The sequence below is a fragment of the Sapajus apella genome, unplaced genomic scaffold, assembly GCF_009761245.1.
Source record: "Sapajus apella isolate SASKATOON/1434 unplaced genomic scaffold, GSC_monkey_1.0 scaffold82, whole genome shotgun sequence".
NCBI lineage: Eukaryota > Metazoa > Chordata > Mammalia > Primates > Cebidae > Sapajus > Sapajus apella.
In genome coordinates, this window is record NW_022437022.1 from 515,778 (window position 1) to 538,405 (window position 22,628).

The 22,628-nt window shown below is 48.7% G+C and overlaps 1 protein-coding gene and 1 long non-coding RNA gene across 5 annotated transcripts in view; both read left to right on the forward strand.

Moving 5' to 3' along the window:
* RPS6KA2 (ribosomal protein S6 kinase A2) overlaps window positions 1-22,628 on the forward strand; it is a 447,811-nt gene that overhangs the window by 190,636 nt on the left and 234,547 nt on the right. The gene's annotated exons all lie outside the window — the stretch shown is intronic.
* Window positions 16,266-22,606, forward strand: LOC116533464. The gene is made up of 2 exons (XR_004261306.1): window positions 16,266-21,164; window positions 21,197-22,606. It is a non-coding gene; the product is annotated as an uncharacterized LOC116533464 (long non-coding RNA).

Below are 22,628 nucleotides of genomic sequence, written 5' to 3' on the forward strand. Positions count from 1 at the left end.
GTGTTTGAATTTGAGTGTCTGTCCTTCAATATTGAGAAGAGTCATGTAGGGCAGCAACTCCCCCTCCAATATACGACCACCAGCATCCATGCACCATGGGGGCACCAGGAGTAGTGAACATGACTGCCTTGAGATTGCTCCTATTTAGGCCCCGCAGTCCCAGGTGTTGATAAGAAATGCTTTCGACCCAATGCAGCCACAGATTGGCGTGTTATGTTCGATTTTGAATAGAGGGCTACCAGAAACGCCTTCCTACTAACAACAGACCAAGACTAGTGGCAAACTGAGAGTCTTATTCCCTCTGCCTGAGCTTTAATGACCATCTTTGATTTTTCCAGAAGTATCATTCTACTTCTCTGAAAAATGTCTGACCATTTACTCTGAGGCTCAGATAAAACAGACAAAAGGAACATTGCATTTAAATAATGTGTTGGGGCCAGGCATAGTGACTCATGCCCATAATTCTAGCACTGTGGGAGGCAGAGATGGGTAAAATCACTTGAGGCCAGGAATTCAAGACCAACCTGGCCAACAGGACGAAACCATCTCTACTATAAATACAAAAAATTAGCTGAGCGTGGTGGCACATACCTGTAATCCCAGCTACTCGGAAGGCTGAGGCACGAGAATCACCTGAACCCAGACGGCAGAGGTTGCAGTGAGCTGAGATCACGCCATTGTACTCCAGCCTGGGCAACAGAGTGGGACCCTGTCTATAAATAAATAAATAAATAACGTGTTGGACACTTAGTGGAATTTTAGCTGATGTCTGAGTATAGCCTTAAGAGCAGAGACACTCCCATCATCTGTAGGAACTATCAATTGTTGCATTTCAAATATGGGAATCAAATTTGGGAATACAAAAGCCCTTAGAGGTGAGGGTCTTATTCTTAAATGCTATCCAAAAGCGCATTTTACCTGGAGAATCGTGATGTCTAAAATTAGGATCACACTTATGTTTTAAGATGGATAGGCATTGAAGACTATCACTTCAAAGTGTGACAGCCATGTTACTCAGAATTAAATAGTATGTTTCAAGTTTTACCGCATGTACTAACTACCTTTGGCCCATATAAGCTATCCTCAAACTTGCATTAAAAAACAAACAGGCATTTACTCTCACGTTGCTGTGGGGCAGAAGTGTGGCTGGTGGCTGCAACTCAGCAGTCCTTCACGAGGCTGTGTCCAGCTGTCAGGCAGGGCTGTGGTCTCATCCGAAGCATGACAGTGGGAGTCACTCCCAAACTCAGTCCTGCCTGTGTTGCAGGCCTTACACCCTCACCACGTGGGCCTCTCACCAGGCCTGTATCACAACGGCCGGCTCCCCCAGGATGAGCAATCCAGGGACGGCAAGAGAGCCCAGGTTGGAGGCCATGCCATTTTATAACCCAGCCTAGAGGTGACTGCCCGTCCCTCCTGCCATATTCCGCGTGTTGAAAGTAAATCACTAGGTCCAGTTCACACTCACAGGGAGGGAATCACACCAAGTTGTGACTGCTGGGAGCAAGGTCTGTGGGGACATCACGGAGGCTGCCTGTCAGTCTCCTGTCAAAGGCAGGGATTGCTGATTGAAAGGGCTAAGAGGGGTGAAAGAAACCACATCTGACATTTTCGTCAGAAACCGTGTTTCCATACTGGGTTTTGTTTGTTTTATTTTTATGGGGAGGGGAGAGTTGCTGTTACTATTTTGTCATGTTGTTATGAAACTACTCAGGGGCACAGGTGAGAAGCGATGCTTCTTTGGGTCACTCCTCAGGCACACACCCTGTAAATCTAACATCCTCTGGAGAGTCGGTGATCATCACTGCCTGGTCCCTCCATGGCACCCGTGAATATTCACGGTAACAGCACGGGATACACGAGATGCCATTTAAAAACCTTCTTCAAAACAGATTTAATCTTCTCTGAGTCCTTTTCCCCCAAAACTTGCTGGGGCTACCTAGAAATTCAGTCTCAGTCACTAATTGGCCTCTTTCCCTCTTGGCCTTTGCACCCCAAACACCCCAGCAGGCAAACGCCCTGGTGTCCCTGAGCAAGCCCAGTGTGGGGACTCTCTCTTCTCCAGTGTTCATCATCACGGAGACAGCACCCAGCGTTTGGAAAGGCAGCTTGTCTTCTCCAGGGCTCCGGGGTCAAGGGTCTGTGCTGAGTGTTTGGCCTCTGTGTAGCCCAGCCACCTGCCCCTTCCTTGAGTTCTGGGCTTGGGAGTTGCATGCTGAGGAGGTGCCATCGCTCAACCCACAGCCTTCCCCTCTCCAACCCCCAGAGTGGGCAGCTCGAGACACTTCAGCCTCCCTGGTGTCCCAGGCGCAGGCCATCCCTCATCCCTCAGCGGAGCTGAGCCTCAGCTCAGCTCCTGAAGAGAAACTTGAGCCTTGCCCTGCCTGGCAAGGGACACTTGGTCCAATCTCAAGTCACAGCCCTAGGGCCAGGTGATGAGAAGCCAGGGACACTTCTCTCATGCTACCTGATTTTCAAAAAGAAGGAAAAGCAGCATCCATTTACTTCTGCCATTCTCATTTCCATCTGCTTTATTGATGTGAGAGTGCCTTTTATTTTTTTTCTTGTTGAGACCAAGTCTCGTTCTGTTGCCCAGACTGGAGTGCAGTGTGGTGGTACCATGAGAGCTCACTGCAGCCTCGACCTCCCGTGTTCAAGCCGTCCTCCCACCTCTCACGCAGCTGAGGCTACAGGTATGTGCCACCACACCTGGTTATTATTTTTTTTAGTAGAGACCAGGTCTTGCTATTATTGCCCAGGTTGGTCTCAAATTCTTGGCCTCAAGCAATCCTCTTCTGCCTCCCAAAATACTGAAATTACTGACACGCCTTTTATTTCAGATTGTATATCATATATCAGAGGACTCTCCTGTCCCTCTGTTTCTTATTCAGGATGACTTTGGCATCTATAACATGTCTGCAGGTCCTGGGGGCAGCCTCCTGCCTGAGCTCACCAGGGATGACTTTGTACCCAATTCAGTGGCTTTACACAATCCTCATTTTTTTCTTTGACATTAAAGGCTGAGGTATCACCTTAGGTGTGGGGAAATATGGAAAATTATGCTGCCCTCGGAGACTTCACCTGGTAACCACCCCACACACAGCCCTGCAATCGGCCATCCGTCAGAGCAGGTGCGAGAGTTCTAAGAACACGGGGGAAAATGTGGGAAACTCCAAATGCTGGTCAGGAGGTGGTCCTGGTTGTGATCTGAAGCCAAGAAGATTAAGATGTGTTTATAATCTCGTAGGGGAGCCAGATCAAATGCACTGTGCCCCAGTTGTGGGGAAAGACTGTGGACAGCAGAGAGAGAGATGATGGAGAAGGAGGCCCGGCAAAGAGCAGAAGCTCGGGGAGGTCCACTGGTGCGGCTCATCACCCTGCCCCTGCCCACACCGCGTCTGCAGCAGGAGCTCCCTGGCACTGGAGAACTTCCTGGTGGGTCCAAGGCATTTCATTAGGAAAAAGGATCTGGGCAACACAAAAATTCTCTGCCTCTTGGTATTTATTTTATATTCACCATCAACCCTTTTCATAAATAATGTGAATTCCCAATGTAGCAGCTCCTGCTGTAGAACATGCCACTCTCGGACCCAGTGGCTTCAAATAACAACTGTAGGCTGGAGTTGGCTGATCTGGACTGGACCCGTGCATTCGTCTGAAGATGGCAGGAGTCACTAGGCTCAGCAGCCTGGCGCCTCATCCCTCTCCTCCTCCTCTTGGACCAGCGAGCTACCCCAGCATGTCTTCTCACAGTGGCAGCAGACACAAGAGGCCAGCCCCATCGCACACGTGCATGTTAAGCCCTGCTTGTGTCTTGTTGGCTAATACCCCAACTGGCCAAAGCCAGTCACACGGCTGAACTCAGAGCCAGGGTGGAGAAAGAGACTCCATCTCTTGAGGACTTGCTTGCTTGAGTGCTGAAAAGAGCGAGGCTGCATGGACCAGTGAAGAGTGAGTGCATGGTACAATTTTCCACTCCATTACCATTATGTGAGGAAGAGTGTGCTGAACATTGCACCTGAGCTTTCCCGTGACTGGACGTGTCCATTCCCCACCTCCTATTCAATGTGTTGGCACTGCCATTTGTGCCTCTGTGAGGCTCATGCATGCAAGGTCCTCCTCCTGAGTGTCCTCATCTCTGGATGCCCGGAAAGGTTGAGGTTCAGAACATGCAAGAGGAAGGAGCAGCTCAAACCACAGTGGTTGCACCTGCCAGCTCCTCCGTAGGACTTCCTGGGCCCCACACAGGTTCCTGCAAACCACAGCAGATCCCCACACACGCCCTGGCCTGCCCTGGACCTCAGTGGGAATTACCAGGGAGGAATGACGAGGTGGCGAGGCAGAGAATAGCCAGGATCTTGTCTTCCACCCACCCGGGATGAAGCATCACAGGCATGAGCTGATAGCGCCGAAAGCCAACACGGTGGGTCAGGCTGGAGACTGAGCCGGCAGGGGATGGGAAGGAGCAAGGATCCCAGAGGCAGCAGCAGGGCATTGGCCGCATCCAGAGGGCAGTGCACCTTGGAAGAGCAGGCTTCGAGATGGCTTAAAGCCAACGGTGCTGGGCCCTGTGTGATTCCAGCACTGAAGGGAGGCTCTTTGGAGCCATCGTGAAAATGCAGGTGGACCTGACTTGGGGCAGGCTCTTGGGCCCGGTGAAGACAGAGGCAGGAGCGAGGCAGAATCCAGAAACATGAATCTGGAGTCAGAGAGCATGTTGGCTACAAAGCTGTCCCTTCTCAGCCCCAAACCCACCCTCTACACGTGGCCTGCGGAGCAGGGTGGGCTGGGAATCTGGTCCATATTCCACGTCCACTGCCCTGTGAGCCCCGTGAATAGAGTGTGCTAGAGAGGCAGGCAGCCTTGGAGGAGCAGGTACTGAGCCCCCTATTTCTTCCTCCTGTTCCTGTCACTGTCCCCATCAAAACCTCTTAATGCTGGCTGGGCATGGGAGCTCATGCCTGTAATCCCAGCACTTTGGGAAGCTGAAGTGGGAAGATCACTTGAGCCCAGGAGTTCATGGGTGAAACCCTGTCTATACAAAAAATACAAGAATTAACCAGATATAGTGGGGCACACACCTGTGGTCCCAGCTCGAGAGGCTGAGGTGGGAGGATCGCTTGAGCCTGGGAGGTTGAGGCTATAGGGAACCGTGGTGATTGCATCACTGCACTATAGTCTGGGTGACAGAGCGAGGCCCTATCTTGAGAGAAAAGAAAAGAAAAGACAAAAGAGAGAAAGAGGAGAGGGGGAGAGAGAGAAAGAAAAAAAAGAGGAAGGAAGGGAAGGGAAGGGGGAAGGGGGAAGGGAAGACAGACTGACCAACCCACCAGTATCAGGATACATTATTGCACTGGCCGCCAGTGAAAACAACTGGTGACTTGATCCTCCAGTACCATGTGAAGAGCCATATGGATGGTATTTTACAACCACCCGTTCAAGGGAAAACGAGGGGAAGAATTTGTTCTTCACTCTCCATTGGAGAAAGAAAGAAAAAAGAGAGAGAGAGAGAGAGAGAGAGAGAGGGAAGGAGGGACGGAGGGAGGAAGGGAGGTTGGAAGGCAGGCAAAAGAAAAAAGAAAACCTTTTAATTCTGGCAAAAGCTATAGGAACAAGTTTCTGGTTTTTATTTGCACGTTTGCTTATTTTGCCAGCTTCCCAGAACCAGCCTCACAGTGCCCCTTTGGAGAGGCTCCCAGCAGCCGGGCGGTGCCTCCCTTCTTGGTGTTCCCAGGTTGTCACAACACCACCCTCTTCCCTCCGTCTAAGGAGCTGCTTCCCTGCGGTTACCATCCTGAGGTTACTGGGGGACCCCCTTTGCCTTTCCAGTCTTCCAGCCTTACTCAGGCAGTTCCTTACATGAAAGACTTTCTGTGAAAATCACTGCTGTGGTTCTCGCTTTCCTGATTGGCTCTGAGTCATTCAGAGACCAAGTCCCTGCCTGGCCATGAAGCACAGGGTCTCACCTGACCCTCTTGTGGCTTGGAATGGAAACGGCCACAATCCGGCTGAAAGCTCCGGGCTCCCGACACTGCCCCACCATGTGAACTGAGGGCTGAGGTGCCAAGGGCCCCACAGTGAGGAAGGAACGACAGTGGGCATGGATGTGGGACTTCGCGCCTCCTGCCTTGTGTCCAGGAACACTGTCTTCACCTGCATTTCTTTCTGTTTCTCCAAAGGCTCTGAGAGTCCAAACCTCACTTGCATTGCTCAGTGGCATCATGGTCCCGCTCCTGCTCATCTGTGCCACTCCAGCTCCCCAGGGCCCTGCGTCGGCCTTTCCTGGGCCCCACCCCACATGCTGAATGTGTTAGTGGAGCAGACTTTGTTCTTAGACGTGCCCGTCAATCCCTAAACATATCGTGAGCTCCCGCTGCGTGTGGGCTCCGCCCTTCTCCTCTGGCACCTGTGTCTTTGCTTTCTACCCGCGATGCAGGCGTGAGCTCCATCCTATCTTTGTACTTCAGAGTCCGGCAGGCACTGCCTTGAAAGGCCCGTTGTGACACCGAGGGCCATGCTTCTCATTATTCAGATCGTCCCTCCTTGATCATCTCCTTCAAGACGCCTAGCCTAGTGTTTAACATGGGATCCCCTCTCCAAAATGGCTGATTCTACCCAGTTCATCCCGGTTACCTTCTCTGGCTCGTGATTCTGAGTTTTCACAACTGCGGGGGGTGGGGGAGCACAGTCAGTCTCTGACCCACCCAGGTGCTCCTTGGGTATGGAAAGTTTGAAGGCTGGTATCTATGAGAAGTTGCTTTCCTGTGATATTGTGAAAACTGAATGACATGCGATCTGGCCTGCACGTCCCGTCTATGGCTACATCAGAAGGATTTAAGTTTTATACAAATGCAGGCCCTGCAAGGAATCAGTAGGTGTTTTGAGCTTATGGTTCAAGCATGTTAAAACCAAATAGCAGAAAAATTAGTAGCTTTCACTGGGTACATTTTCTGTTGTGTAAATTGATAAGTATAGGCTACAGGATAAAAAATTATCAACATAATTATGTGTAACTATATGCTGTTATATATCATGCACATACACTGTGGTTACATTTATCCTAACATTTAAGTATTTTGAATTATAGGTAAAATCATGTGATGTGAAGTTTGCCATCTTAACCGTGTTTAACTGTGCAGTCAGGTGCGCTCACATTGCTGTGCTTCCGTCACCACCATCTATCTCCGGAACTCTGTGCCTCTCTCAAAACCAAAACCTATCCTTTAAGCAATAACTCTTTTTTCTCCCCAATCCCCATCCTCTGGTGCCACCGTTCCATTCTCTGTCTCTACAATTTGAGTATTCTTGGTACCTCATGTAAGCAGAATCATACAGCATTTGTCTTTTTTGTGACCAGTTGATTTCACTTCACGGAACGTCCTCCACGTTCATCCACACTGCAGCGTGTGTCATAGTCCCTGCCCCTGTGAGCCTACACCACACTGTGCTACCCGTCCCTCGGCCAATCAGCACCCGGCTACTGTGGATGCTGCTGCTATGAATATGAGCAGACAAATATCTCTTCAACGCTACGCCTTCCATTCTTTTTGGGTATATACTCAGAAGTGAAGTTGCTAAATTATATGCTTATTCTATGTGTGACTTTTTGAGGAATGGCCATACTGTTTTCCAGAGCTCCTGCAGCATTGTACATTTCCACCAGCAGTGAACAAGAATCCGAATTGTGCCACACCCTCGCTGGCACTCATGCTCTGTCTGTCTGTTTTGATAGTAGCTCTCCCAGCAGGTGAGAGGGTATATCTGGTGCTGATTTGCTTGTGATCTCCGGAACTCCGTGCCTTGCATTCCCCTAAGGATGAGTGACACTGGCATTGAGCATCTTTTCATATGTTTCTTGGTCACTTGTATCTCTTCTTTGGTGAAATCATCCTTCTGTTTTATAAAGAACACATATTAGCATTTGAAGTGGCGCTTTCTAGCATTTTCACAGAACTGTCAAATGTCAGGATCCAGACACCTGACTAACCACCCAGCTACTGGAACATTATTATTGCCGTGCTAGGAAGAGGGATGGGTCTAGACACTGTCCACTGCTTTTAAGGGCGCTCCTTGGCCCCTGCTTTGCTGGGAAGATGCCAGTCATGCCTCTCTCTCTGATGCACAGCAGAACACTCACTAGATGGGGTGGACCCCGTGACCCAGGCAGGCCTTGCTGAGAGAGTCTCCAGTTTTAGACACCAGCTTCTGAAGTGAGTTCAGCTTTTTCTGCCATCATTTCCAGATCAATCAGCCGGGAGAAGATTGGCTTTCAGTAACTTTTCTATTTCTAGATTGCTAATCTCTGCTCCTTCAGATTGCAGCCTATGGTGATGTGGGCTTTTCCACTTGATTTAAGCTATAAATACACAATCGGGTTCATCATCACAATATCGAGGCAGGCTCCTGAGCCTCTCAGAAACTGAATTTCGCCTCTGAATTTCCTGCCCAGGAAGCAGCTGGGGGCCGTGCTGAGCAGAGCTTCCCTTTGTTCTGATCCAGCTCTGCCTCTGAGAAGGCTGCTCTTCTCATCCTCACTCTGCTTCCTTCTTAGGAACAACCAGGTTTCTCCCCAAAAGGAGGTTCAGAACAAGCTCCGCACATGGGTCTCCTTGTCATGTGACCTAAGCTTGGCCAGGGCCGTCTCCAGCTTGCTGGGCGACCTTCAGCAATGAGCTCCACGCCTCTGGTGTTGTTCTCACAAGGGTTGCCCCAGCTCTGGAGTCTTTCCTATGAGAACACGTTTCTGAAAGCAGTTTGCATCTGTCCCCCGGCTGCTGTCCTTGAGTTCTTTCCTGTACTCTTTGTACCACGCGCCACAAAAACGGGGAAGTCACATGGGTGGGGGTCTTCTCTGAGAGGCTGGGACTGGGCTCCTGGAGATTTGTCTTTGTCCAGTAGCTTTTTTATTTTTTTGAGATGGAGTTTTACTCTTGTTGCCCAGGCTAGAGTGCAGTGACGCAATCTTGGTTCACCACAACCTCCACCTCCCGGGTTCAAGTGATTCTCCTGCTTCAGCCTCCCGAGTAGCTGGGATTACAGGCACGCGGCACCACACCCAGCTAATTTTGCATTTTTAGTGGACACGGGGTTTCTCCTTGTTGTTCACGCTGGTCTCGAACTCCTGACCTCAGGTGATCCACCCACCTCAGTCTCCCAAAGCGCTGGGATTACAGGTGTGAGTCACCGTGCCCGACCTGTCTGGCAGCTTTGGCCAGCTGCTGCTGCAAATCCTTCTTTGGGTTTGGGTGACATTGGGCGTAGCACACTAGACAAAGACCAGAGGCAGCTGCAGAGAGACCCAGTTCATCCTTTATTAGCATTCTTAATATCAATTTAGGGACACCCTTAGGTAACTCGGGGTGCTCCCGTAAGTCACACTGTGGTGTGTGTGCCTGAGGAAGAAATCTCAGGCTCTTTCACCTGAGCTGCTATCTTCGGGACCGTTCTGTGTCCGTGAGCCCTGCAGATGTTCTGTTTGGAAGGCAGAACCAGAGCACCCTGGCAGCTATGAGACTGAAGACTGCTTTAATTGGTGCTAAATAGGTATGTTTTTAGGTGTGTACTTTCTTGTCTTCCTTGACTGTCCCATTAACAAATGACTATTTTCAGCATTCTGGTGACTTGCACTCTACCTGTATGAGTGCAGGTGATCTAGAATTCTTACTATTAATTTTTTAAAAACAGAAGCGATTTCAAATAAAGCTGGCTATGCCAAATTAGGTAATAAATTGCAGAACTGTCTTTTTATTCATTTTTCATGTGTATTGCTCAGTGCTGTGAGCCAGGTGGCCAGGTGCTCCGATGGACCTGGAGCTCAGTGGAACAGGACTGGGTGTGCAGGCCGTGGGGATGATGTGCCAATCACAATGGCTTCCTGGTCAATGCCACGACACCACCATAGGAGGCACATTGTGCAAATGGGTTGAGGTGTCGGCCCCATCCTGGGGGCACCTGGCTGGGGGTGCATAGGGCTGACCTGTGGCATTGGTGGTATGGGCGGATGTGATTGCATGAGGCACAGAAGATTCTGTTGGGAGAATGGATTTCCCAAGGGAGTGTTGCTGTCCACCTGTATCACAGGCAAGAATCAACCTCTTGCACTCCAGCACTGTCCTCAAATGTCTTGGGTGTTTTTTTGACGGAGTTTTGCTCTGTTGCCCAGGCTGGAGTGCAGTGGCACGATCTCCAGTGTTTTTGCTCAATTATTTTTTTCATAACTGAATATTTGACACAGAAGAGCATGTAAGACAAGCCAGGCAGGACATCCCTGTGGCCGTGACTCAGGGCCTGGGTCCTCGCTTTAGCAGGGATTGAACTTAGCAGGGAGCAGTGGCACGTTAGAGAACGGGTCCCAGCTTGCTGCCAGCCGGCTGCTGTTCCCCACAGGGTGTGCAGATGGCACTGCCCACAAGGTAGGAGCCTGGACTCCAGCCGCTGATGGGCTCAAATGTGCCCGTGTCCCTGAGCCTCAGTTTCTCCATATGCAAAGTAAAGACATTTGATGAAATTGGTAGATTTCAGCCTTCTAATGATCTCTGTCATTTTTCACCTGCAGCCCCATGTTTTGAAAATTTTTCATATCAAACTATTTTAAATAAAATGTTTTTAAGGAACTTTTTTTCAAATTGTATTATTCAGACATATAACTACCCATCCAATTCTAGTCAAAGTAGGTCAACCAATTGTACGATGTTAAGTAGATATATAATTCTAGCCCAAAGCAAGGAAAAACTACCTTTTTTTGTTTTATCTTGGGAAAGAAATTTACAAGAGACTTTTAAAACTTTAAAAATATTGCGGGAACCCCTCTGACTGTCTGAGAAGAAGAACAAGGATCCCCAGGACAGAGTTCTTTGGCAGATGTCTTCTGGCATCAAAATTCCAGAACCTGTGATTGGTAAAATTTTCAGCATATAAGAATGAAAAGTCATGACTGCTGTTTTGGGGAATGGATGGAGGAATAATTGGAAAGGAAGCTTGTGTGCGGACACCACTGTCTCAAGCCCACAGTTGTCAATGTGGGGCATGAAATCTTTATTCTGGAAAGCGAAGGGATCCAATGAGGCTGCATTTCACGCCCCAGGCCTCTCTGCCCACCCCCTCCATCCTGGGCTGCTGCCTGAGGGGCGCTGTCAGGGGAGGCGAGGCAGGCAGCTCATGCTGCCCTAGGCAGGCGTCTCATCTAGCAGGAAAGACAGGCTGATCAGCAATACCTGAGAACAGAGAAGCTCCGTCAGGGAGAGCTGGCGCACAGCCTGGCCGTGGAGGTGGCTGCGTGGTACGGGATGGTTCCAAAGAAAGGAGTGAGGAGCAAGATGGACCCCGGGGCAGGATGTAGACAGGTCAGCCTCTGTTGGGGAGAATTCAGACTCTCCAGAGCAGAAGCCAGAAAGAAGGTGGCACGTTCCTTCTGGAGAGGAAGATGGGGACCAGGTTTTGAAGGATCTCCTGAACGGAAAGCTAGTAAAGGGTTCCACGTGGGTGGTTCTGGTGGGTGTGGGGTGGGGGTCAGAGGGACAGGGCAGCAATGCTGTGCTGCACTGGGACAGGTCAGGGGCTGCTGGGGAAGGGCTGCGGGAGGAAGAGGAGGGTTGGCTCTGGAGAGATTTGTAGGTGGACATGGAGGCTCACTAGACACAGGGCCACCAGGACTGTGGGAGGTGATGGTGCCCTTGGCCATGTGCAGACTCTAATAGTGAAAGTGCCCAAGCAGTGCACCATTTAATAAGTAGGATTCAGAAACCTTCCCCACAGAGTTCCCTCTCCTTAAATACTGAGATAAAATCATGAAGGTTCTGACCTGCAGCCGGTAGCTCAAACTGGATATTAATGGCTGAAGCCATAATGCTCCCCAAAGGTGAGAATGTCCCAAATTAGGCCACATGGAGTAGGGAACAGAGATGCATTGATGACGTATGTGGCCCTGTCATTCGAAGAGCCTGAAGAAGTCTCCTTGGTGAGTAGCTTTCTGTTGTCCATAGTATCCCTGTCAGGTAGGAAGGATGTGCTGATTAGAAACAATACATGGGATGCCTGTAATCCCAGCACTCTGGGAGGCAGAGGCGGGCAGATCACTGGAGGTCAGGAGTTCAAGACCAGCCTGGTCGATACAATGAAACCTCATCTCTACTAAAAATACAATAAAATTAGCCGGGTGTGCTGCTGGGCGCCTATAATCCCAGCTACCCAGGAGGCTGAGGCAGGAAAATCGCTTGAACCCAGGAGGTAGAGGTTATAGTGAGCTGAGATCATGCCCATCCATTCCAGCCTGGATGACAGAGCAAGACTCCATCTCAAAAAAGAAAAAAGAAACAACACACATTTCAGAGGGAGGAAAGAAAACATGGCACCCTGAGCTCTCATGGAGGGGAACTCATGGATGGAGCCCGTGGCCGTCTCTGTTCTTTCACTGTCCACTTCTGTGGGAAGCACTGACCGAGGTCCAGCTACGAGGCAGGTGCTTCCCTGAGGGCTGGAGATGGTGAATACCAGGCATAAGGCCCCCGACCCAGGAAGCAGAGCAGGTCCATGAGGGACATGGTAAAGTCAGTTTGACGCAAGTGGTTTTGTGACCAGAGTCTCCTCTTCCTGACAGCTTTCCCAGACTCATTAGTTCAAATGTCTTCAACTTTTTACTGAAATTTTGGCTTTCAGATCAGATCAGAATCTGAATTCTGGCTTTACAGTTACTAACTGTGAAATGACTTGTCTTATTTTTTCTTTCTTTTTGAGACAGGATCTCACTCTGTGGCCTCACACTCCTGGGCTCAAGCGATCCTCCTGCCTCAGCCTCCTGAGTAGCTGGGACTACAGGTGCACACCGCCATGCCCAGCTAATTTTATTTTTTGTAGAGATGGGGTCTCATTATTTTGCCCAGGCTGGTCTCCAACTTCTGGGATCAAGTGATCCTCTTGCCTCAGTTTCCCAAAATGCTAGGGTTACAGGTGTGAGCCACCACGCCTGGCCTGACTTGTTTTCTCTTATCCTCAACTTCCAAATCTTTCAAGTGGAGCTCGTGTTCCCAAAGGGGTCATGAGGACTCTGGGTTAAGGAGGGGAAAGCCGGCTCTCTGCACCGCAAATCCAGCAGGGGCCTCATCCATTGTAACGTCTTTCTTTCCTTTTCCGGCACCGTCTATTAGAATCATCTCTCGCAAATACCACATAATAGACCATTTTCTTGCTCAGTAAGTTTTTAGTATATAATGTATAAAACTGAAATTTTGGAGCTAAAAAAATGGTCAAAAGTTCTGCAATTCTCTGTGGTTTACCTAATAATTTGTTTATGTTACCATCCAATATTCTTTAAGTAGAGCTTTGCAATCTCTATTCTTACAAGAAACAACATGTAAACACACAGAAGTGAAATACGAGTGTGAGTCTGTAGAAATGTTTGTGTATGTGGATTCCTCCGTGGCTTAGGGGCAGGCACAGTTTCATCCTCCTGATGCCTTTAAAAATATCTTCTAAAGCTCACATGTGGTGTTGAGTGTATATTTCAGTGAGTGGTTCTAAGAAAATGCTCCCCATAAATGAGCGCGCTGACATTGGCCGTGACCAACAGTTACCACCCAGAAACTTAGTGTTTATTCTCAGTCCCGCGGGGCAGCGTCCCAGCTGTGAGCTCCGCAGGAGGAGGGATGATGCCCTTTGGCTGCCAAAGTTTACTTAGAGTGGGGACCAATGGGAATGAAAACAGAAACTTCAGGGTAATGTTTGTTATGGCCTCAGAAGCTGAACAGAGCACAAGAGATTAAATCAAGCGCAAGTAGAATTCTGAAAAGAATGGTCTACACTACGTGCGATGTGCACATAACAAGGTGGACACTTCAGTTATTAACGCTTCTGATAAATTTCCTGTATGACACTTAAAGTTTATAAAGCACTTTCAACCATGATTGAACTTTCAGAAAACCTATGAGATGGGTAGAGGTGGCCCTGCTTTACAGATAATAAAACAGAGACATCACAAGTCTTAAGTGGTTTGTGCAGTCCCATAGCTGATAATCAATTTCGAACCGAAACTCAGGTCTTGACGTTGACCTTCATGCTCTTTCTGACATCATACATCCTCCCTCATTAGTATCCAATGAGGCTTGACTGTCAGCTCCAGGTGGGTGCAGCACCGAAGTCTGTGTCCCACAAGTTACTTTCTCCATGCTCCTGTCACCCCTGACCCTCCTGCTCCTCAACTTCCTTCCTCCAAGGCCCTTCCAGGAGAGGGTGTGGCCTCTGGCAGCAGCTTCCCAGCAGGTGTTTTCCCCTGTTGCAAGTTCTCGGAGGGATGGTAGGAATAGTTATTCCACAGCAAGCCACGCTGTTGGGGAAAATAAGGTACTCCTTTTGGAGAAGGGACAAACCAAAGACCCAAAGAAGGGAAGAGCCTGTTCACATTTTCCCATCCAGCCATGCACAGAGCAGCTTCTTCCCTGAAGATCGCCTTGGCTGTGGTGAAGAACCCTCTCTTGGTAGAGAAGTGGGCTGTGCTTTGTGCTTTTTCAGGGTGCAAAGCCTGGGTTCTGGGGGCTGGCGCAGGCTGCAGAGCGCTGTGAGGTTCAGTCCATTGTCACTCCCGGGTGTTCCTGCTCCCTCCGGGGAGCTCTCTTTCCCCCTTGCATTTAATAGCTCTTGGATACAGCAAAGCTGTCCTGAGTGAAGATTTTCAGCCTTGCCTTCTGGGGTGATAGAGTAGGAAGATTATCTATTGGTTTTTTGTTTCTTGGCCGCCTTTCAATTCTGATTTTTGATGAGAGAAACAGTTGAGACAGCTTTGTTTTGTGTTAACGATGGATTGGTTCGCCCTTTTGGAAGTGGACTGGGCAGTTCAAACAGCAGACACTTAGTGTCTCTCCGTTCTGGGGGCGTGAAGCCCAAGGTCAAGGTCTTGGCGGCGCTGGTGTCTCCGTGGCTCTCTTGCTTGCCTCCTCCCTGTCCTCACATGGCCTTTCCTCTGTGCACACAGGCGGCCCCGGTGCCTCTGTGTATTCAGAACTCCTCGCCTTCTAAGGACAGCAGTCAGAGCGGATGAGCACCCACTCCAAGGCCTCATTTAATGGAATCCCCCTTTTAGAGGTCCTGTCTCCAAACACAGTCACTGTCTAAGCCCCAGAGGTTAGGACTTCATCATATGAATCTGGAGAGGACGCAGTTCAGTCCATCATAGTTAATTTGGTTTACTGGGTTATGATGAAATATTGGGTTTATAAGCTCAACCAGAGAGTCCAGGTCTGTGACACGCAAGTCAAATTCACGTGCTCCCAACACTCTTATCTGAATCTGTGCCCATTCATACTGAATCTCTATCCTGGAGCTGGTGCAAACTAACATGTTCATAGCATAAATAACCCTCATAATGCTAAGCGACTCTTTCCAAATGCGAAGCTGCATCCCAGTAACATAGGCATTGGGTTTGCAGGCAGAGCTGTTGTACATCCCCAGAGAAAGTAGATACCTAAAGTGTCTAACTTGGAGTAAGTTTTCTATCTCCTGTGCCAGCCCATCTCTTACCACCCCTGCATCAAATGAGTCCTCTGTCTGCCGATTGATAGCTAAATTACCTTCCTGAAAAGACTGCCCCCACAATGGCAGCCAAACCTTAGAATGGCAATATCCCAGAAAAAAGAATGCCAGTGAAATGAACATACATGAAACAGAGAATTCAACACCTATAATAATCTTCAAAGATTAAAAAAAAATTGATAAAATTTTAGGTGGTTTCTGATTTTAAAATATTAAGTAGGTGAAAATAAGGAAATATTCATAATGTGATCAATAATACCTATCTTTACTCAATTCTGTCCCATTAAATCAGGAACAAAGCAAGGATCCTCACTAGCCCCATTAAGAATTCGTGTTACATATGTTTATCGCGGCACTGTTTACAATAGCAAAGACCTGGAACCAACCCAATGCCCATCAATGATAGACTGGACAAAGAGAACATGAGACATATACACCATGGAATACTATACAGCCATAAAAAATGATGAGTTTGTGTCCTTTGTAGGGACATGGATGAATCTGGAAACCATCATTCTCAGCAAACTGACACAAGAACAGAAAATCAAACGCCGCATGTTCTCACTTATAGGCTGGTGATGAACAATGAGAACACATGGACACAGGGAGGGAGCATCACACATTGGGGTCAGTTGGGGGTCAGCTAGGGGTGGGACAGTGGGGGGCAGGGAGGGTAGGGAGGGATAACATGGGGAGAAATGCCAGATACAGGTGATGGGGGGATGGAGGCAGCAAACCATCTTGCCATGTATGTACCTATGCAACAACCCTGCATGATCTGCACATGAACCGCAGAACCTAAAGTGCAATTTAAAAAATCGTGTTAATGAGGTATTGAACTGGAGTGAAGTGTCCTGAAATAGTTTTTCAGTATTTACTGTATTATAGAGGGAGCACCAAAAATGCGAGAGACCTGTACTATTCAATGAAACGTGTGGGAAAATTAATATGGATAAGGAAGTCCCTCACTTCATATTGTACTCCAAAACAATTTCCAGATGGGTCAGTCGAATAAAAATACCTGCATTATAAAAAAGAACATGCTCTTGAATATTTAACTGATTTCAGGAAAAGTAAGAGCTTTGTAAGCATATAAAAACTAGAAAGAAAATCTCACAAAAAGGAGACTATTTGATTTGACTTACTAAAATACTGAAAACTATTAATATGTCAAAATTTTAAAATAAGGCAAATAGACCAGAAAATATAAATGTAATTTATAATTAATAATTCCCTGGAATTATTAATAACCTGCTAGCCCTTGCACAGAGGAGATGTTCAATAAGATGCATATTTACGGCTACAGCCTCTGTTCAGAAAAGAAGAAAAAAATAGGAAGCAAATACTTTCTTTCCAGGGTAGTGAAGTAAAAACCATCCTCCCTGAGTGGCCTTGGCTCTGTCCTGTGCCAATCGTCTTCCTGAGGATGGCCCTCTCACCCCTGCGCCGCCACCCCCTCACCCAGAGCCTTCCAGAACGGCGCTGAGGTCAGCAGGGAACAGCTGGGGGAGACCGTACGTGCAATTAGTTTTGTCAGCCTGTGTTTAATTTAAAAACATAATGAGCGATTCCATACAGTTTTAATTTTGGTTTTTAATTAATAGGGCTGAAATTGGAAAATGGCATTTTTGTCTTAATATTTTTAGCCTATGTGACTTGCTTTTCTTCACGCTCATTAGTGCTTCATTTTGAACACCTTTCCAATGTGCACAGTCAGCTGATGACTCAGTGATCCCCATGGAAGCACCACAAAAGCGGGGGTTGTGGGGAGCTTCCCACCTCCCAAGGGTCACTGAGGCCACAGCATGTGCAATTCTGGGCAGCCTGTGGATGTCGTTGGTGGGTATCTAAGTACTCAGTCACATGTCAGGCGGGTCCCCAGCATGCCTGCCCTTTGCCCAGAGCACCCCACACTGACCCATGCGTCTTGTACAGAGCAGGGACGAGTTCCAGAGAGAGTCTCTCTCTAACGATGATGTTGAGGGATACGGAAGGTTTAGGGGCCTTAAGTTTCTCAGACTTGAAGAGTTCAAGCTTCCCTTGCACAGATGAAGGTCAGAATTGCCAACTTCAACACCACAAGCCACTCTGGAACTGCATAGGGAACCCTGGCCCTCCCATCCCACAGGTCATCATTGTTACCTGTGCCCCCAACTCCCTGAGCCCTGGGCTGGCCCTGCCAGGGTGTCCTGGGACATCCTGACATAGAAGATGACTTTTGTCAAGTAGTCCGGCCTCATTGTCTAAAAAATTTTCAGTGTGTGGTTTTGAAGTGGCCTCTGACTCCCGCCCCCCATGCTGTCCTGCCCCTGTCCTATGTCATCTGTGGGATCTGCGTAAAGTGAAGTGTCCATGAAACTCCGGAGAAGGACAAAGCAGCAGGCAGCGGAGTGACGTGGCGACCAGCTCTGCAGCTGCAAGAGTCTCTGGGGCTTGGCCTGGGAGGCCTTGTGACCTCTGCGTGCAGTGTCCAAGGCTGTTGGGTGTCACACGCATAGTCACGGACACACCCTGGCTCAGCAGGGCTGACCCTGCTTCCTCACCGAGGCCATCAACACAAATCACGCCAAAATTCCGCCCCTGCTTCAGAACAATGAATTCCTCCCCACTGGCCTTGCTGCAGAAACGCATATGCAGTTTGAGTTTTCTGTCTTAAGGCCTTTCATAGGCATTCGTGCAACTTCCGGCCTCAGAAGCAGAACTCGCCCTGCTCTCAAGTGAGCAAAACCTGCCTGCACCTCTGAGGCGAATTCGCACCAGGGCTCAGCCTCCGCCCATTCTTCTCCTCCGACCTCCGACACGCTCTCCTTAGAAACCACACGGCCCAGATATTTGGCTCCTGTCTTTTTAATCATCTGTCCAGTGCTCTGCAGAGCCTTCCTACAAACCCCTGAATCAATCATCATCATAACCGCCCACGAGCACCTCCTCTTGTGATTCCCATGAGGGATTCGTGTCGTTAGTTTCAGGCAATGCGAGCGTATTCCTCCTTTTCTACAACCAAGGAATGTTGTTATATTTGATCCTCATCTGTACTATCTTTTGGTGAATTTACTTTCATTACTGTTATTGAAAAGAAGACACTTTTCTCTCCTCGTGTCTGCTTAAAGCCTCCCTCGTGTTTTTTAGGCGATGGTCAGTAGCAGGACGATGGTCACCTGACACTGATTTACTTGGCTCGACGACTCTCGTACCCTTCTATGACTTGGCTTGTGATTCTGCGAGTTTCCAAACAGAAAGCTATGCCCTTGCCTGGGCAGGGGTTTCCTAGCCCACGATGAAGGTCTCCTTTTCCTTATGTGGCTCCTGAGACCTGGGGCCAGGAGTGACTGGTGCCCCGCAGCTCCAGCCCTGCTCCCCCTTCCCCATCTCTGCCTTGGTGGGGTCTTCCAGTCTCCTAGGTGAGGAAGCAGCTGGGGGAGTTCAAGGTCTCAACCAGCGAGCCAGAGACTCAGATTCTGGGCTTGGGGCCCTGAGGACAGAGCGACCACCCTGCACCCTTTCTCTGAGTCAGAGAGAGTCTCACTAAGCCCCAGTGCCGCAAGAACAGCTCTGCTGATTGAGGGCCGCCTGTTTGCCAGGGCTTTCACAAGCTCCGGTGAATCTGGTCAAAAGCCCTGGGAGGCGATGGCACCTCTCTGAGCCAGGGGCCGGGGATGGGGGCCCTTCCTGGCCTGCCCTTCCGCATGGGGAATTCTGGCCCATGGATGCAGAGAGGCAGTCTCCACAGCAGGTGAACTGCGCAGTGCGGCAATTCCTTCAGTTGCCTGTGTGGATGAATACGACCTCGGCTGGGAGCTCCTGAAAATCGGGGAGCAGCTTCATATGGTCTTTCTATCCCTGTTTCCATCCCAGAGCCCAGGGCTGGAGGTAGAGGCAGAGTCGTATGAGCACTTGCTGGGCCGCTCCATTCCAATCGCTGCCCGCCTGCTGAGGGCCTCCCACCTGCAGAGGCCCCACTGGAGGGGAATGACCGTGTCTCATTCAGGAGGCACGGACCCGTGGGAGATGCCCCTGTGACCAAGCCACACCACTCAGGCAGGGCAGGGGAGGCGACTGGGGTAACCGAGCTCCGCCCCCGCTCAACCCTTCACAGGGAAGACGCCTTTGGGTTGAACCGAACAGCATTTCCCAGACCATCATCCTGCCCACTTCCTCTTTCTACCCCCTTCACCTTCTTCACTGCCTCTTCCCTCCCTCCCTTCCACCTTCTCCCAGGAGTTGCTAACACCAGACCCCTCTGTAAATGATGTCCTTGTTTCCTTTGTGACTTTATCCATGTAGCATTTTCTTAGCAATGAGCTGTGTTTCACCTGTTTTTGATGCGTGTGTAAACAAGCTGTCCATGAGCTTCCACCACATCCCTCTTCCTTTGCTCCTGGTTCTCGGTGTGCGCTTCCCATGTTTAGAGGTGTGTGCTATGCACACTCCGGCGCCTGTGCTCGCTGCTGTGGAGTGTCCTGCCACGTGCATCTGCTGCAGGGTGCACGGTCCTTCCACCATTGCTGGAGATTGTGGTGACGTCGGGTGTGTGGCTGTTCTGCAAAGGCAGCCGCAGCTATTCCTGGGCGCGTCTCCGGGCACACCTACCGGTGCTCTGCCCACGTGGTCCTGAGGTGTAGTTGCTGAGGCGTGGGGCCTGCACCTCTTCAACCTGATGAGATTGCCATTTTCTAAAGCGGGGGCACCCTTTCACGTGCTCACCAGCTCCACATGGGAGTCCTGGCGGCTTCATGTGTTTCCAACCTTTGACAGTCAGCAGGATCTCACTAGCTACCAGATATTTTGAATTGTTGCAAGAAACACATGTTTGTCTTGGTTCTTATGGAGAGTTTTAATTTTTTATTTGGTACCTTCTATGAAGCTAGGACCTTTCCTGCCTGGCCTTTAGTCACCCACCCTGCTCTGCCTCAGATCTGCCAGCTAGGCATGCAGCCCCCAGCCAAGGCTGTGGGAGAATCCTCTGCAGGCCAGCCCAAGTTGGCAGGGCAGCAACTAGGGATGGACATGGGCACCGGGAGTCCACTCTGTTTGTTTCCTGACCTGTTTGTACCACTTTGCACACATGGCATCATTCACCACATTTCACTGACTCCGGGTACAAATATGTGTCTGCACGTTGTCACTGCCGTCAGTGTGGGCAGTGCGGGGATGCTTGTCATGTGTCCTTGGCAAGACGTTTCCTTTCTGCAGAGCATGGAAACTCCTGATGCATCTCATAGTCAGCTTTACCCTAGATTCACTGAGGTATGATCGTTAATTACTATGATCTGATGAACTTTGAATAATAAAAAGAGAAATTTCTGTGGAAGGTAAATTAGATAGTTTGGAAATATGCAATATATACAAACAAAAATGAGAAGTTCTGTTGAAAAGGATTGGGTGACACAGTTGTCAGGTTTGGGGTTGGGGTGGGCTGTCAGGGTCTACAGGGATTCTGCCATCCAGTTGCTGTGCAAAATTCATTAGATTCTTCCCCTGCCCTCTACCTTGAAAATGGACACCTGGTAATTTTTTTTACATTTTTTTATAAGTGCTAAAGCCATTGGGGGAAAGGTTGAGGAGCTACTGCCCCACATCCTGCTTCCGAGTTACGGTGGGAAAGGTTATCTTCACAAAAGGAAGCCTGGCAGGCAGAAGCAGGTGTCTCCCGCAGCGGGGTGAGCTGACATGACAGGTCTCCTGATGTGACATGCAATGGCTAAAAATATTTCACCCTCATCTAGTTATGAAGAAACCACAAAATCAGTCCAGACTATGAAACATTCCACAATGCAGCTGCCCTGAATGCTTTGGTGACAAAGGTAAATGTCTCAACACCAACAAAACATGGACGCTGCTTTATTCAAGAATACTGTTGCAACTTGACAACTAAGTGAAAAACTTGATTTGTGATGGGATTGTGCAGAACAAGTCATTTTAAGGATATTTGGGGGAAGCTGGGAAATTGAATGTGTGCGGAATGTTAGGTGTGTAAATAGTGTTGTGGTTGTGTAGGAGCTCGCCTCAGGTGGATGCACACTGAAACGTTTTGGGTGAAGTGTCTGCTAGGATTAACCCACCTGGCAGTGGGGCCCGTGCCCTTTCAGGCTCAATGCAGCCATTCGAGGGTGCTTATTTCACATTCAATACTAGATGTAAAGCGTTGTGATAACTTTTATTGTAGTTCTGTAATGTTACCTGCAGAAAAATATCTAATGTTCAAGAGAGCCAAATGCAGCCGTGGGTAGGTTGTTCTCTATCTTTAATTCTAAACCTTTTCTTTCCAATGGTTCTGAGGCAAACATTCGTTAGAGGATTTGAGAATCTTTCACCCTGAAGTATAGGCAAGTGTTTTTGAAAACTTGACCAATATCATGGAAGAATAGTTCAGTTTAGATCAGAATGCAGTGTGCTATCACATCTTGTTATTCTTCCCTAGTTTCACAGTTGAGAAATGATTTTTCTTTGGGGAGTTCTGCTCAGTATCACAGTGAGAGGTGGAAAGAAGCCTGTTTAGACAGATTAAGAATATTCATGATTTTTGCACAGCCTTCTAAAATCCACAATTATAAGCATTTGAAAATATGTTTAAATAAAACATAAGTATTAATGAACATGTTTTATTTGCATTTTGTGAAACCAGTTCTTCCTCTAGACGTTCTTTTCTGTTCTCCAATGTTTCTCTTATGTGTGGTACTTCACTTACTGCTGTTCTTTCACCAGGTGGCCCCTACCTGGAGTTCATGTGCCGCTGAGATGGGATTTCTAGTAGCATTCCTTTCTCTCTTCCATCCATTCAGTGGATGAGATAAACTGAGAGTCACAGATAGAATGCTATTTGCTATTTTTATCAAGTGATCAAAATATGTGCAGGGCTTGGACTGCTATATTTCTGGTTATTAGTAAGAAAGCCAGGGAGACATCTGTACTTTTCTGGGAAGAGAAGGTGATTGATGCCAGCACTGAGCAGCCTCTCTAAATGGCTGATTGTGATACCGATTCCATCTTCTTGTGTCTGATTCGGTAACTGTGTTGGCCCAGCTAGACTGGACCTAAATCTCAGGGATGAGTTAAGTCAATGAGAATTATTTACCTTCTTAAAAAAGAAGTCATTAGGGTCAGCCAGG